Source organism: Puma concolor, chromosome A1 (genome assembly GCF_028749965.1).
Source record: "Puma concolor isolate L17-30 chromosome A1, mPumCon1.1.hap2, whole genome shotgun sequence".
Lineage (NCBI taxonomy): Eukaryota > Metazoa > Chordata > Mammalia > Carnivora > Felidae > Puma > Puma concolor.
The window spans coordinates 94,409,813-94,426,290 of NC_141667.1; the positions used below are offsets into that span (position 1 = coordinate 94,409,813).

The window sequence follows — 16,478 nt, forward strand, 5'->3', positions numbered from 1 at the left end:
TGGGAGGCCATATATGAGCTTGAATGAGGATATATTCCTAGAAATTTATTTTCATACCTGAAAAAGACTTTTGAAGTCATCTGTCCAACACTCATATTTTATAAATGGGGAAACCTAAGCTCAGAAAAGTAAGCAGGGCCAAAACAAGGTTTCTCAGCTCCTTTTCCAGGGCCTATGAGGCAAGTCTGTTGTGTTGCATAGTACCAAGTGCATGATTCAAATACACTGCAATGACATGACTTAGACGGTATAATGGATGGGGAGTGGGCTTCATTAAATTTTGAGCGGGCTTAATATCAGAACTTTGATTACCCCCTACTTCTCACTTAATAATACTGACTTGGTCATTAGTTGTAATTCCAGTTCTCCTATTAACTACCAGGAAGAACTTTGGGGAAATCATTTCACAGTGTGGTTTCTTTCTCTGCAAGTTGTGGAACTAAGCTAGATTAAATTCTTTCAAAGTCTCCCTTCATCTTGAATTCCCAGCTAATCAACTCTTCTCATTTTACCACCCCGATGTGTCATTTGAATAGTAATTACGGTATAGATCCCAAGGCTGCAAGAAATTAGCAGAGGTCAGACAAAATGTTCTGCTTTATTCTCACTTTTTCTTAACTTCCCTATTCACCCTTCTAATCATTCTCTCTTATTTCTCCTTATTATCCATCATTTCTTTTGTTTCTATTTCTTCCTTCTGTTTTATTTCTAAATTTTCTCACCTCCCCATAAAAAAGTAAAAGCAATTATTAGTATTAAAGTAACAAAAAAGAGAGAGAAAAGATATATTCCCTTGAGTGTAATAAGTCTAATTTGCCCTACCATAGATAGCAAAATATTCACGGGAAGAACCATAGAGGCACTATCCAACTAGATGCTCTTCTGAAAAAGGTGACAAAAGTTTATCATGACATTATTAATCACTAGGGAAATGCAAATGAAAACCACAATGAAATATCATCTCTACCCCATCAGGATAGCTACTATCAGGAAAATAAAACAAAACGGGAACTGCGTGGATAAGGATATGAAAAATTGGAACTTTGGTAGGAATGTAAAATTGTGCAGCTGCTATGAAAAACAGTACAGTGTTTTCTCAAAAAGGTAAAAATAAAGTCACCAGATAATCCAGCAATCCCACTTCTGGATAAACGTCCAGGAGACATTTGTTTCCTCAGGCAAAGGAAACAAAAGCAAAAATAACTATTGGGACTACACCAAAATTAAAACCTTTTATATAGTGAAGGAAACCATCAACAAAACAATAAGGCAACTGACTGAATGGGAGAATTTATTTACAGATGATATATCTTATAAGGTGTTAATACCCAAAATATATAAAGAACTTATACAACTCACACACACACCCACACACACACACACACACATACACACACACACACACACACACACAAATAATCCAATTCAAAATGGGCAGAAGATCTGAACAGACATTTTTCCAAAGACAAACAGATGGCCAACAGATACATGAAAAGATGCTCAACATCACTAATCATCACAGAACTGCAAATCAAAACCACAATGAGCTATCACCTTACACCTGTCGGAATGGCTAGAATCAAAAAGATAAGACATTACAAGGGTTGGTATGGATTTTGAGAAATAGGAACCCTTGTGCACTGTTGGGAATGCAAACTGGTGCGGCCACTGTGGAAAGCAGTATGAAGGTCCTACAAAAAATTAACAATAGAATACCATATGATCGAGTAATTTTACTACTGGTATCTACCCAAAGGATACAAAAACACGAATTCAATAAAATATATGCACCCCTGTGTTTACTGCAGCATTATTTACAACAGTCAAGGTATAAAAGCGATCCAAGTCTCCATCCATAGATGAATGAATAAAGAAGAGTGGTATATACATACAATGGAATATTATTCAGCCATAAAAAATAATAAGATCTTGTCATTTGCAATGACATGGATAGACCTAGAAGGTATGATGCTAAGTGAAATAAGTCGGACAGAGAAAGACAAATACCATATGATTTTACTCATATGTAAAACTTAAGAAACAAATGAAAAACAAAGAAAAAAAGAGACAAAAAGCCAGACTCTTAAATACAGAAAAGAAACTGGTGGCTGCCAGAAAGGATGTGGGAGACAGATAAAATAAATAAAGGGGATTAAAGGTACACCTACCATGATGAGCACTGAGTAACATGTACAATTGTTGAATAATTTATGTTGGACACCTGAAATTAATACAATACCATATGTTAATTACACTTCAATAAAAATATAAATATTAACCATTCTAAAGACAAGTAAGCTCCCATATGATATTATAGAGTAAGATATGAACAAAAATAAAAGGTCAATGACAAAAGTGCTGAACAGACTTCCGTAGTCAGTAGGATAATAAAGAAAGCAAATTTAGTGAATGAAGTGGAAAGAAACTTCTTCAATAGAAATGGTAATGAGCCACTTTCTGGAACACTAATATGTGATCTGAGCAAACAGAGCATAAAATACAATGTGGGCTCCTCTTGTTTTCTTTAAGGTCTTTTATCATTTAATATAAGCATTCAGCAATTTTGTAAAATACCGGTGAGAAGAAATTCTTTTTATTCAGTTTATCTGCCAATAGACATTTTAAATGATAAGAAATCCTTCAGGCAACTAAAACTCTTTTAGAAAATACTATCCACATTCTTTCTGTTGAAATCTTAGCACAAATGCTAGAGGACTAAAAAATATGTGAGGAAATTTCTAACAGCAAGTGAGTGGCCTGTTCTCCACTACTATGGTTCAGAGTTGCCCTTGATTTTGAACAACATCTAAGCCATTAGTACAGCTTTATTGCTTAGGCCATGGCCCAAGAAGACTCAAGCACTGGTATATGCCTCAACCTTCAGAAAACCAAGTAGAATCTCTAGCTACCTGCCTTCCAGAAGGCTGTTACTATAAATCCTACAACCTGACCCCCTTTGCTCCAGACACCCCAATATTTCAAAGTTGGTTTAAAGGTACCAATTCCTATTTTTCTTCTCCATAGGTGTTATAAGCAACTAAATATACAATTTTCTAAGGAAAATTGATTATGAGATAATTTAATATCCTTTGATGTGTTCAACCAGCAAGATGGAGTCAGACTTTGCCACTAATGTTAGAAATGTAGGACATTGACTCCAATTGCATATAATAAACAGATCACAGATTGCTGAATGTGATAGCCCAATCAGCCTTTAAAAAGTTTTTTGTTTGTTTGTTTGTTTGTTTAAATCTAGGGAGCCTCAGTCAGACAGGCAAGAAACACTTCTAGAAGGAATAGCATGATGGCTGCACAAGGAGAACCCCAAGTTCTCTTCAAACTTGTATTAGTTGGTGATGGTGGTACTGGGAAACTACATTCATGAAACATCATCTGACTGGTGAGTTTGAGAAGAGTGTAGCCACCTTGGGTGTTGAGGTCCATCCTCTTGTGTGCCTTACCAACAGAGGACCTACTAAGTTCAAAGTATGAGATACAGCTAGTCAAGAGTAATGTGGTGGGCTGAGAGATGGCTATGACATACAAGCCCAGTGTGCCATTATAATGTTTGACAACACCAAGGGTTACCTACAAGAACGTGACCAACTGGCAGAGAGATCTGGTACGAGTATGTACAATCCCCATTGTGCTATGTGCAACAGAGTGGGCATTATGAACAGGAAAGTTAAAGCAACGTTTATTATCTTTCACTGAAAGAAGAACCTTTAGTACTATGACATTTCTGCCAAAAGTAACTACAACTTTGAACAGCCCTTCCTGTGGCTTGCTAGAAGACTAATTGGAGACCCTAACTTGGTGTTTGCTCTCACCCAGCCAGAGGCTGTCATGGACCCAGTTTTGGCAGCACAGTATGCGCATGATCTAGAGGTTGTTCAGACAACTGCTCTCCCGGGCAAGGATGACAACCTGTGAGAAAGTGAGAAAGTGCAGCTGGAGCCCAGCATCAGAAGTCTGGTTTTACATTGAACTGTCCTGTGATGTCAGGGGCACAGTGCCACTTTAGCTACATAGCTAAGTGGAACATGTGCTTCATCTTTGGGATGCTGAAGGAGATGAATGGGCTTCAGAGTGAACGTGGCAGTTTCAAAAGTACCTTCATTTTATGGACCTGCATATTTAGCTGTTTTGGTACAAAGCTGTTTCCTTCCTGAGTTTCAAATAAAAGACTGTTATAGTAGTATCACAACATCCAGTGGTGAAATCCCGTTTGTCACTGTCCTTCCCATTCCTTTTCATTTAGAATCAGAAGAAAGGTGTATTTCAAATACCTTAAAAATAAATAAATAAACAAACAAACAAATCTAGCATTAGGAAAAGATGTGACTCTTTTCATGTGTCTGCCTTGACCCTGGTGGAGAGGGTTGTTCTGAATTTAATCCATACTGGCTAGCATTGTTCTCAGGGCTGATAAGCAAACAAAAAGACCTACTATGAGCACAGATTCAAGGACAGTGGTGGCAGTCCCTGATTCCTAAGAGTTTTAAATGTGGTTATCATTCTTTTTTCATTATTTTTCATTTGTATTTAAATGTTGAAAACATTCCAATTTTAGAGTTCCAGTGCAAGTTCCAACTTTCGCCACATTTATGTATTTGTTGACGTTCTTGTTCAAAATGTTATTTGCATCTCAACCAAAGAAGAACACAATGGGGTTTTATATTATTTACTTAGAATTTCCTGAGCCTCTAAGGGAATTCGAATTAGGGTTGGCAGTTTAAACAATACATCCTGTATAAAAGTTATAGCACAATGAAGGCATCTATAGAGACACAGTCCACACACCACAAAGGCTACAAATCTCAACCAGGAAGGTCAGCATGTCTGTACCCAAAGATCTTCAATGACCTTCCTGAAATATCTAGTTCTTTTCCTTTGAAGAAAATGCTTCACGAGGTAGAGATGTGCCAGTGTCTCATGCAATGTGTGAGCTGCTGTGGTAAGTGATCCCCTGTTTCCCTTATGGAACAAGTAATGCATTGTAACCCTTAACAGAAAACTCCAGCTGTCCCTTTACACGCCAGCCTTTTGGCAAAGGTTCAGATTTTTTTTCCCCCTTGAATAGTCATAATTCATAGAGAGGGCCAGACACACAGATTTCTTTTTTCAACTGACTTTGTGTTTCTTTGGCTATCTTATCCCTAATTGCTCCCTGCAAACCCTCCCCTCCATGCTGGTAAACTAGAGGGAACCAGTTTCATGAACCAGTAAATACAAGGCTTAAACATTCACTCTGTGAGACATATACAACATTTATTGCCAATTTTGATTCAAGTAGAGAGGAAAATTGCGTAAGTCGGTTATTAGGAGCTGCAGGTGTGCCTGGAGAGGGAGAAGTCTTCTTATTCAGGAACTATAGATAATCCCTCTTATAAAACTTCCCTAGTTGTAAAATTTTTTTTCTCATCCCTTTGGGAAATGCTGTAAGCAGGAAATCGCATATGTGCATTAAAAGTGAGGTGATAAGCCAATTTTGCCAGACGGTACTTTCAGGAAATGACTGTGAATTTTGAAATTTTGTTGACTCTTCAAAAATTTCTGATTTACTTGAACTCAATTTTAACCAAATTATGCTATATGTGATTAACTTATTTTGTACACATGTCTTTTTACATGCCTGTGAATAAGCTTCCACAAAAATAATGTCATTTGAATTGGCAGGAAGTCTTTATTTCCTGTCCTGAAGTATACTGTAAATGAGAACATCTGAGCAAAGGCCTCATCCTTTGTTTTTTTTCTTTTTTCTTCTGTCTACTGAGCTGTGCATTATAAATTCTCATTGAAGAAGGAGCACCCACATATAAGGAGAGCTAAGTGGGGCCCATTCATGGGCATTTTTAAGAAGCAAAGTGTTGTTGTTTTTTTCCGACACAGTTGACCTAAGTGCATCAGAGTTTGAGGAGTCAGTATATTTTGGATGACCATGATGCACCAGGCCCTATGTTGGGTTTATAAGCACAATTTCCACCCTCAGGGAGCTTAAGATCTCACAGGCAGAGCAAGGTACATACATCTCCCAGATACATGGTTGCACAGAGTAGGCTATATTCAAGGGCCCAAATGAACGGAGCAGATGAACAATCTATGTGTACCACAGAAAGAACTGGTAGACAAGGCTGGGGTGAGGGGTCAGCGAAGCACAAGATGAGAAGAACATTTGACTTCTAGGATGGACATAGCTTGGATTGTCAAACGGTATTCAATACAGAGGTAAAAACATATACCAAAGGTGAGTAATTCTGGATACTGGAGGTTGTGAAGAACAAAAGAAAGGTCCATGTGGGTGTCAGATGCCAGCAGAAGAGTTTGTACTTTACTACATGGGCAAGAGAGAACCTACTGAAGGTTCTAAAGCCAGTAGCTGACACAGATAGGGACCTTATCTGATCCAGTGTAGATGAGATCTTTCTAGCCTCTACATCCTCATGTCTTTGCAGAGGTCTGTTTGAGACCCTATGCTATGCTTCCCAAATCACCTTTCAGGACTAAAAGACATTACCCCACCTGTTGGGCATGCTGTCAGCAACCAGAGCTCATTTGTCAGCCCTCTCTGACAGCACTCTATTAGCTTCAGCTAAAGAGAGTGGCCCCTTCTAAGGGCAGCCCACATCTAAAAAGCCCACAACTAATTAAGTGAGAGTGAGTATAAAGATCTCAATCTCTTGCTCCCATTTGGGAAGTGTCTGAAGAATTATCCTGGCATTAGTGTCCCCCATGGGGTCTTGCCCAGGCCTTGTAACTTCTCTCCAGCCCCATTCCTCTCTTTGCTCAATCTTATTTCCTTCCCTCCCATTCTCTAGTCACTGATCCCAAGAAGACTGCCTGACAACCCTCCTGCATATTCATTTCCATGCTAGAATCTGCTTTCCAGACAACTCAACCTACAACAAGGTGATCTTCCCCTGCTCCCAAAGGCACTGACAAAGCTTCTGAGTAGGTTTCTGGGGAAGTTTTCAGCCACCACACTGCCCAGTCTTGTGGCAAATTGACAGTTACATTTATGCCCAGAAAAACTAACAGGTATTTGTTAACACTTCTAATGTTCCGAGGCACCATACTGGACAATGTGGAACGATTTGGCACAGACCCTAAGGACCAAAAATAACACCACAAATTGCTTATAATGGTTGAAATGAGTATATACACAGTGAGACTAGAGAAAGTCAAGGCCAATGTGGGTGTTAAAGAAAAAGTTATTCATGACACCTGTTAAAATTATAAGGCAGACTTTATTCAAGACTATTATAGCCATAGGGATTACCGCAATGGGGTTTTACAGTAGGGGGGAGGGAGAGAGAGAGAGAGAGAGAGAGAGAGAGAGAGAGAGAGAGACCAGGCTTAATTCGAAATACCAAAAGGAAAAGTGGGGATTTATAGCCAAGGAGCAGAATGAGAGAGTCGCTAGAGGGGAAATTATTAAGAGGGTGGGATAATTTTTTTTCTTTTCTTTTCTTTTTTTTTTTTTTTTTTTGCTAAACTGACCTGAGAATTCTTGCTGAAGGCAGGCCAAGGTGATCAGATAATACCTAGAGGAAGGTGGGGGATGAGGAAATTGTTCAGATGTGGAGGGGGATCAGAAACTGTTGTAAGGGATTTTGGCTAGACTGGCTTAGCCAGAACCTTTCTTTAATTTTTTTTAAACGTTTATTTATTTTTGACAGAGAGAGAGAGACAGAGCATGAGTGAGGGAGGGGCAGAGAGAGCGGGAGACACAGAATCCAAAGCAGGCTCCAGGCTCTGAGCTGTCGGCACAGAGCCTGACGCAGGGCTCAAACTCACAGACTGTGAGATCATGACCTGAGCTGAAGTCGGATGCTCAACTGACTGAGCCACCCAGGCGCCCCTAGCAAGATTTTTGTTAAAACTGGACTCTACAAAGATGGAGACAGAAGCCCATGACCAAGGAGTCTTTGTTAGGGGCAGGATGATCGGGGAAGGGTTCATGGAAGACCTTGTGGGAGGAAATGGTTCAGGAGAGGCCAACAGGAAGGACATATGGAGGATTCTGGTAAGGGATACATAGTGAGCAGAACTGTGAAACTTTTGTGAGAGAGACATGTTTGAAATCAACAAATCTCTCAGGACTGGACTGCCTCTCTAGGAAAAAAGAGCTAAAGCTGGAAAAAGTGGAGCTGTATTGCATAGGGACCTGGGAATTTTTGAGCAGTTAGTATACCAAAAAGTGACATCTTGCCCCAAAGCCTTCCAGAAGGGTGTAATATCCTCAGCTAGTAACTTATATACTTATATAACTTATATAACTTATATAACTTATATACTTATATAACGGGTGGGGGCCCTTTGTTTAGTTTTTGTTTTTTAACATACCTAGGAACTGGAAAAGTAATAGGGGGAAACAGCAGACCCCAGACAATGTTGAGGGCTTAGAACAAAAGAAGGTGAGCATATCCAGAGACCTGCTCACAAAGAGGACAATTATTTTTAAAAGAATTCCTTTCAGTTTTATTCTCTCCAAGTTCTGAGGTAGAAGAAAACTACAGCACAGAGTTTTGTAATTTGCATACTCAACTCTTGAATAGTAACACTGTGATTTGAACCTAGGCTGTCTGATTCCATAGCCTGACATAGTTAACCATTAAACAATATTACCTTCTGCTGGAGTCCTTACAATAATTTTAGTGAAAGGAGAGGAATCCAATTCTTTTCCTCTATCCTGAATAAATCTGTTCTAAAATTTACTTTCTGTATACTCATAGATGATTTTCTTATTCATGATGCTAGTTTGGCATCATGCCTTATAGTTCTGAGTCTGTCTTAAGATCTTGACTGTCTCATGGCCCATTCCTCAATGCAGTTTATTAACTTGAACATTCACTAGAGATTTCCTAGATTAAATCCTCAAAAGGAAGTATGATTGGTCTAGCTCACTTTTAGGATCAGACAAGGTCATAAGTTACTGTCAGAAATTCGGTGTTTTGGGGTCACATGTCCACTGCTGATCCAATAAGCTGTGGCAACTAGGGAAGTTTTTCAAGAGATGTAAAACAGGGCTAATCAGGCATAAAAAGCTGTGGGTATGTAAAATTTCTCTAGGTAAAGTAGGCCCTATAGTCAGCCTGAATCTAAAAGGATAAAGCCACAAAGAAATATTATTCAATACCAGGTGGAGATTTCTTTTTACCTTAAATTCCTTCAGAATTGGGAGGGGAGGAGCACAATCTCAGAGCTAAGGCTTCTTACTAACTTCCTGCTCCCCTACGGCCAGAATACCTAGCTGTACCAAGCTTAGTGTTTTGACAATCAAATACTTGTCTAAATTCAAAGGCAGAAAGATTAAGTAGAAAAAAAAACTTTTAACCTTTCTTTAGTAAATGTTTTATTTTGTCAGAGATGAATAGTGATTTGAACAGGATTAGGCAAATTCCACTCTTGAGGTAGAAATCCATTCAATGAACCCAACTGATATGCAATCAAACTTTCTCTCCACACAGCTGCTGCCAACTCTTTACAACCTTATGATCCTACATAATTTACATTCCTGCATAAACATCTTATTTTTGCCACCATTGAACCATTTGCAAATTCTTTTTTACTTAACCTAATAATCTAAACCTTGCTATCAAGCATGATTCATAAACCAGGTCTAAAACCATTTGAAGCAGCATGATCTAATATAAAGTATGGAAAAAAACTATTAATGCTAACAGAATATAACAGAAATAACTTTCAAAAGACAATTGTAGTGGTGACACTGCTCAAATATGAGCAGGACAGATGTGTAGATATTAAGCATGCATCCACAGAAAGAGGCTAATTGTAAAGTATGTTTTATCAAAATTGCCATATTTCCAGCAGTTCTGATCATAGTTAAACCAAGGTTCTCAACTGGTGACAATTTGGCGATGTCTGGAGACATCTTGGATTGCTACAATGGAGGTTGGGGTCAGAAGGCTGTCATCTAGCAAGTAGAGACTAAGGGTGCAATGCACAGGACAGCTCCTACAACAAAGAATTATCCAGCTCCACATGCCAACAGTGCCAAAATTGAGAAATTCTCAATAAACTACAAAAGGAATCCGAAAGTGCACCATAAATAGACACTCACCAAGAAACACAAGCCTTTTGAGTGGTATCAGGCTGAACGTGTTGAGTGTTTTTGTCGTAAGTAACCTTCTTTTGTTTTTCATCACGCTCTTGCACAAACACTGAGCCTGCATTCTTGAAGAACTTCCTCTAATGAGTCAGAAGTTCATCTTGATAAATACTGAATACTGTCTGCGTTTAGTCTTTGCTTTGAATATTTATCTAATGGAATCAGACTCCATTCTCCCCTTCTTGCATGAGGATAGAATGGGTTATTGCTGGGCACCTGGCTGCAGAGCCAGGTCATGTATTTCCTCAGCTCCTATGGGACTCTAATGGCAAGTCTTGACCTTAAAATACTGCGTCTGTGTTCTCTCTTCCCTTACTTGCATGCCATATGGAAGTGCCCGAATATGATCTAGTACAGCAAAAAGAATTGCTCTGATTACCTAAATGACTGAGTGGAAGAGAATGACCTTCTTATCCAAGTACCTATTATGTGCAAGAAAAATATGTGTATGTTCTTTGAGCCACTATATATTGGTGCCTCTTTTTTATAGCAACTTACACTTGACCCTACCTGATACACATGCTATAATTTTCTAGTACTGATTTTAATCAACAGTGGTGTTGGTGGAAGTGGTTTTCAGTTGCAATAAAGAGCAAACGTGGACTTAGAAGGACTAGGAACTCAGCAGTTGATTTACTAAGGTATTTTGACCAACTGATCTTCCTTTATTCATTAAATAAACATTTATTGAACCTATACTATGTGCTGGAAATAAGAAGTAAGAATAAGCATTCTCCAGGGATCAGTTTTTAAGAAAGTAAGCATAATATGTATGTTCTTTATTAAAAAGACAACAATAGTAATTTTTCAAACTTCCCTCTTTCCCATCTCTTCCAATTCACCCAAGATCTAGGTATATAAACTGAAATGTGCTAGGCTCAACTTTATGAGGAAATGGCTAGGCGAGAGAGGCAAACTGAAAGGTCCTGGGCTATGTAGGTAAAAAATGAAAGACTAAGGAGGAGTAGGTAGGACTGTGTCAGTTTAGACAGTACAAGTCCATTCTAAAGTCTTCAGCTGCTCCTCAGCTCTACTATATTGATTCTATATGGAAATACAGACTTGGTTTGAGAATGCAAAGAAATATGGATTTTTATATGAGCACTCCCAATTTTGAAATATTGGCAAGGTTTGTAAATATTTATTGAATTTCTTGGGCTGGTAATCAATAAGTAAATTAACATGCTTATTCAATTCTAAGATATCTAGTCATTTTCATGGATCTGCTGCAGAGGTCTATAGTGACAGACAGGGCCATAGATATGGATACATAGAGGTGGAAAGAAAAAGTAACATTTTTTTTTTTGGTGGAAGGAAACAAGCAAGGGAGATCATATTTAGCATGATTATCTAAACCTTTCCAAATTCATTCTCAAGATTTTATTTTAGAATACTTGCCTACTCTATATTGACAGGGCAATAGAAATGTTTTTATGAAAAACTTGCTTACAGAATAAAATTATAAAACAGTATTATTATAGCATTGTAGAAATGCTCTATGTAATAGAGCAGTAATACCTTCTCAAGTTTTTCTAGAAAACAAAGCTTCTAAAAAACAGTAACGGTTGGATCTCAAAATAGTCAATTTATACCCCTAGCAACAATATATGACAATGCCTACTTCTTTATAGGGTATTCAACATTGTTTATTATAATATTATATATTATATATAATATAATATATTATATATTGTTTATTATAAGTTTTTTCCTATCTAATAGTAAAAAAAAGTATCTTGGTGTTATTTTAATTTCCATTTCTTTTATTATGACAGGGATTAGGCATATTTTCATATTTTATCAAGCATTTATCAGCTATTATCATATATTTGTTTTTGTTTTGAGTTCCATTTAGAATTGGACTTTGAGCTACCAAGGAGAACCTTCTCACTCTGAGTCTGGCAGGGATATGCTAATAGACTTAGGACAGTGGATTTTCAGCATGAACACAACCTCAAGCTACTTTGGTAGTATGCAGGAAACCCAGGGACTTCTAGTTCACTAAGTGCTTATCTGACCCAGAGAATCACTTGGCCTTAAGGTCATTTTGCAAATTAAATTAAAGAGGAAACTCCCTGATCCAAAACTTGCAAAGTGATTTTAGAGATCTACAGAGGGATATGAACAGAGTGCTGAAAATATTTTTGCTTTTCCTCAAATTTCACATTTCTGCTAAAACAACTTTCTGTATTAAAAACTTCCAGAAATTGTATTTCTTAGCTTTTCTTAACTATCAGGTAGGTACCGACACAAGACAAAATCAACAAAAAGCAATGATAGCTAATGCTAACTGCTAAGGGTCAGATTCTGCAAAATGCTTTGTGAGTAAAAAAGCATTTTAAAATATTAAATGATTAGGGTTTAGATAAAAACTAAGGATAAGTATTCCCTATTTTCCAATAAATTTGGGGAAAATAAGCATTATATTGGCCATATGTTCTCCATTGAACAGTACTAATGATGGTCCTCAAACTTTTCCCTTTCTCTTCTCTATCAACTCATCAGAGACCTAAGTGTATAATTTGAAAAGTCTCCTAATTATGCAGCTTATTATCTCCTCTCCACACTGGCTCCCCTCACCAACTTCTGCCTCAAAGGGCTGAACTAAACCCTCATTTTTAATTATGAAAACAGAAAACTGTTTACTCCTGTTTTTCCCTTTTCTATCAGCCTATAAAATATTACAGAAAAATGGGAGACAGAAGTAAAGTAACATAGGAGCTAGACATGAGAACTATTTACACATCTGTAGATACCAGGGAAAAGCTTATCTGGCAAAAACACAAATAAAATCCTAAATCAGAAATACAGGGTCACACAAGAAGAGACCAAGGATATTTGTACTAATTAACCTCAAATTTGCAACCCTACCTCTGAGATAAGTTTGTGCCTAAAATGGAGGGCCACGATTCATACTAGAGGTGCTTTCCTGCACAGTGTAGGAAGGTGACTTAAGGCACGGCCTTTGGAATTGGATAGAACCTGAGTTCCCACCAATAATCTGAAAGAAATGATGGGCTCAGTTTTGGAGTATTTTGGTCTGTGACCATGGTGGCTCTCAATGAGTTATTCCTCTTGGAATTTATCCCCTTTGCTGGGCCCCTAAATAGAATGTTTTCAAGCCATGTCCCCAGGAGGAAGAACCTTCAGCATCATGTTAAGTATATCACTCTATAGTGATAATTCCTTCCCCAGTGGGTCCAATGGCAATTTCCTCATGTGACTGAATTCTGCAGAAAGGAGAACACATGAATATTTTGAGGGCTGTTGGACACGGTCCAAAGTTTCATTGATTTCAAGGGGCCTGATGAATCAAGATGGCAAGTTATTTACATTAAGCCTAGAAAGGCAATGTATGCTTGTTGAATATGGACTAGCCCTGTGACTCACTTTAACCAATAAAATATAGCAGCAACAACACTGTATCACCACTGGACTTGTCTTCATAAAGTTTTGTAACTTCTCTTTTTATACACTTAGAAACCTTAAGCCATACAGGAAGTTTCTGGGCATAATGGTAAGTGAGTATACTCCTGCTTCTGCTCTTGATTCCCAGAACCATAAATTGGTTCCATTGTGACAATGCATCATACAATATTCATTGACTCATGGTATACTCTGCAGTGAAGAATACTACTCCAGACTAGTACCATAGCTATAGCAATACAAAGACATTCCATTGTTTAATCAAGCTGGCAACTTCTGGGTGCTACAGTATGTGATAGGATCAGTGAATTCCATAGGCATATGCCCACTCTTCCCTCTTTTCTATTTTAAAGTGGGTTCCTTGGTCTCATGGGATAATAGGATGCCATGTCAGTAGATTAAACACTCCATAAACCCTTGAACAGTGGTGTCAGGCCCTGTGAATAGGACAGACAAACTCTGACTCAAAAGATGTGTCAATTCCAGCCAAGATGAACCATTGCCCTCCATGGTAGAAGTGATTCAATGTTAACAACTTACCATCTTGATGCTTTATGCCCGTTGGTATCAATGTCAACTTGGATACTGTGACAGCAGACCTCAAAATATCTGACTATTCTCCTTTGCCTAGAATATAATTATATGAATAAATCACCTCCTTTGGGAAAAATCTGGGGAAATAATTTATTTCCCTATATTTATCATGATGTTGCATGGTCCTTCTTCTTGGGGACCTACCTTCTCCTATGGTTGGTGAACTTCTCATCTCACAAGCTCTTATCACTTTAATAATGGACTGTCCTCTTGGCTCCATAGTTTCTGGGTCATTGTTTCATCTGAATATCCAGAATCCTCTGGAAAAAAACCTCAAACACAAACAAAGTAGTGCCATACTTAATAACCTATCATTATGAGTTAGGTATTTCTAATTCAGTAGGAATGAACAAGAAAAGAAACCAATTGTATATACAACTGGATTATCCATCACTGGCAGAAGTGTGGATACAGTATCCAATCTCTTATTATAAAATCATTATCATGATTTTATATCATGATTAATTTCAAATTTAAAATAATGCTACTTTAAAAAAGCATATTGGGGTGCCTGGGTGGTTTCAGTAGGTTAAGCGTCCGACTTTAGCTCAGGTCATGATCTCACAGTTCATGGGTTCAAGCACGGTGTCGGGTATTGTGCTGACAGCTCAGAGCCTGGAGCCTATATCATATTCTGTGTTTCCCTCTCTCTCTGCCCTTCCCCCGCTCATGCTCTGTCTGTCTGTCTGTCTCTCTCTCTCTCAAAAATGAATAAACATTTTAAAAAAACACTGATGTAATTTAATTTGTTTTATAAGGGGCTTAAAGGATATACACTGAACTTTTGATCACCTCTAGATGCTAGGCTTATGAGTGATTTCTTTTATTGAATTTATTGTAAAGCTATCCAAAATTTCTACTATAAGTATTCATTAATTGTATACTAATTTTTTTTATTTTTTTGCTTAAAATTATATCAGATGCCTATTTCTCAGTAAAATCAATATTCATTAGTTACATTAAAGTTCTACAGTGTTAAATAAATTTTGAATATTTTTTTCACAATTTGATATTATATATGTCCTCATTCATCCATCTCCCAATTGCCTTCTGTCATTCAAATTCCTGTTCATTTCTTTCATCAGTTTTTCTTTGTTAATCAGAACAACAGAAAGAATAATGGCTAACATGTATGCAACTATAAAATGAATTTGGCACTCTGTGAGCTTCAGATTTTTACATATTGTTATTTGTAACCACACTATATATATTTCTACCTTTATTTTAACAGATGAGAAAAATCAAGATCTGGAGAAGCCCGTGTGGCTTCTCCATAGCGAAGCCACAATGTGACTGTGTGATTCTAGAGCCTGCTCTCCAGTTACCAACCACCGCATCCCACCACCCTGCTACTTAGCACAGGCCTCTCAGCATTGTGAGGTTGAGATCATTGTTTTCTCCAGCTCTTTTGGAATTGGATACTGCTTTCGTTTAAATCCAAACCATTATCTTACTGCTGTTTGGATGCTGTTTAAAAGCAAGCTTAGAGATCTTTAGCTTTGGGGGGGTGTTTACAGTTTTTCAATGGAGTGGAAACTAAGGATTAGTCAAGCTGGAGAACAGAGTGAGGGCACTGCATTCTTTCCATCTTCTGTGCAGTCCAACCCTAAAGGGATGTGTTCATTATTTTGCTTGATGGGTGGGCTTAACATATTGAAACCTCATACTCAAATTTCAACAAGAATACAAACTCTAGTGATATCCCAAAATAAATTACTTTTGGATAATGTGTCATTGAGGAAAAACCTTTAAGCGCTCATTGTAGCACTTAATGGATTAGAAGATTGGGGTCACTGAATAACAGGCTCATCTAGAAATGTATATCTATAATACACATAGTTCACAAATTAAGTCATATTCCATGGTGAGATCAGCTCAGTTTACTTATCACTGTAGCTTCTTATTTTTACGTTACATCAACTGTCTTGCAAAATGCTAGATCCTTCCCTGCCACTATGTCTTCACCTGTGCCAGCACAGCTGGAGAAAATCATACCAGATAGATCGGCACTTCTAAATGTACCACCCTGTCCTTTACATGCCCAGCATCCTCAGTGTATCACTTGTCTCAGCTTCTCCCCGTTCTTCACAGTGACCAATTCAAACAGTTCTCCTTCTGTTCAAACATCAAACAACCACTTCTGTACACCTATATCCCTTTAATCACCTCTAAATTCTCTCAAACTAAAATCCAAAATCTTTACCAAAGTGTCCTCCTTCTCATACTTGGCTGATGTTCTCTTATGCCCACCTCACCCTTCTTGACTCTTGCCGACATTCTTACTATTTCTCCCCCCCAAAACACTAAGTATGCTTCCAGTTTAGGA

The 16,478-nt window shown here is 37.9% G+C and overlaps 1 long non-coding RNA gene and 1 pseudogene across 1 annotated transcript in view; one reads left to right on the forward strand and one right to left on the reverse strand.

The window, feature by feature from the left end:
- LOC147584307 (uncharacterized) overlaps nt 1–16,478 on the reverse strand; it is a 93,176-nt gene that overhangs the window by 61,872 nt on the left and 14,826 nt on the right. The window contains exon 2 of the long non-coding RNA XR_015255329.1: nt 2,169–2,221. This is a non-coding gene — a long non-coding RNA (uncharacterized LOC147584307). The remainder of the gene's footprint in view (nt 1–2,168; nt 2,222–16,478) is intronic.
- On the forward strand, nt 3,302–3,933 carry LOC112861255 (GTP-binding nuclear protein Ran-like; annotated as a pseudogene).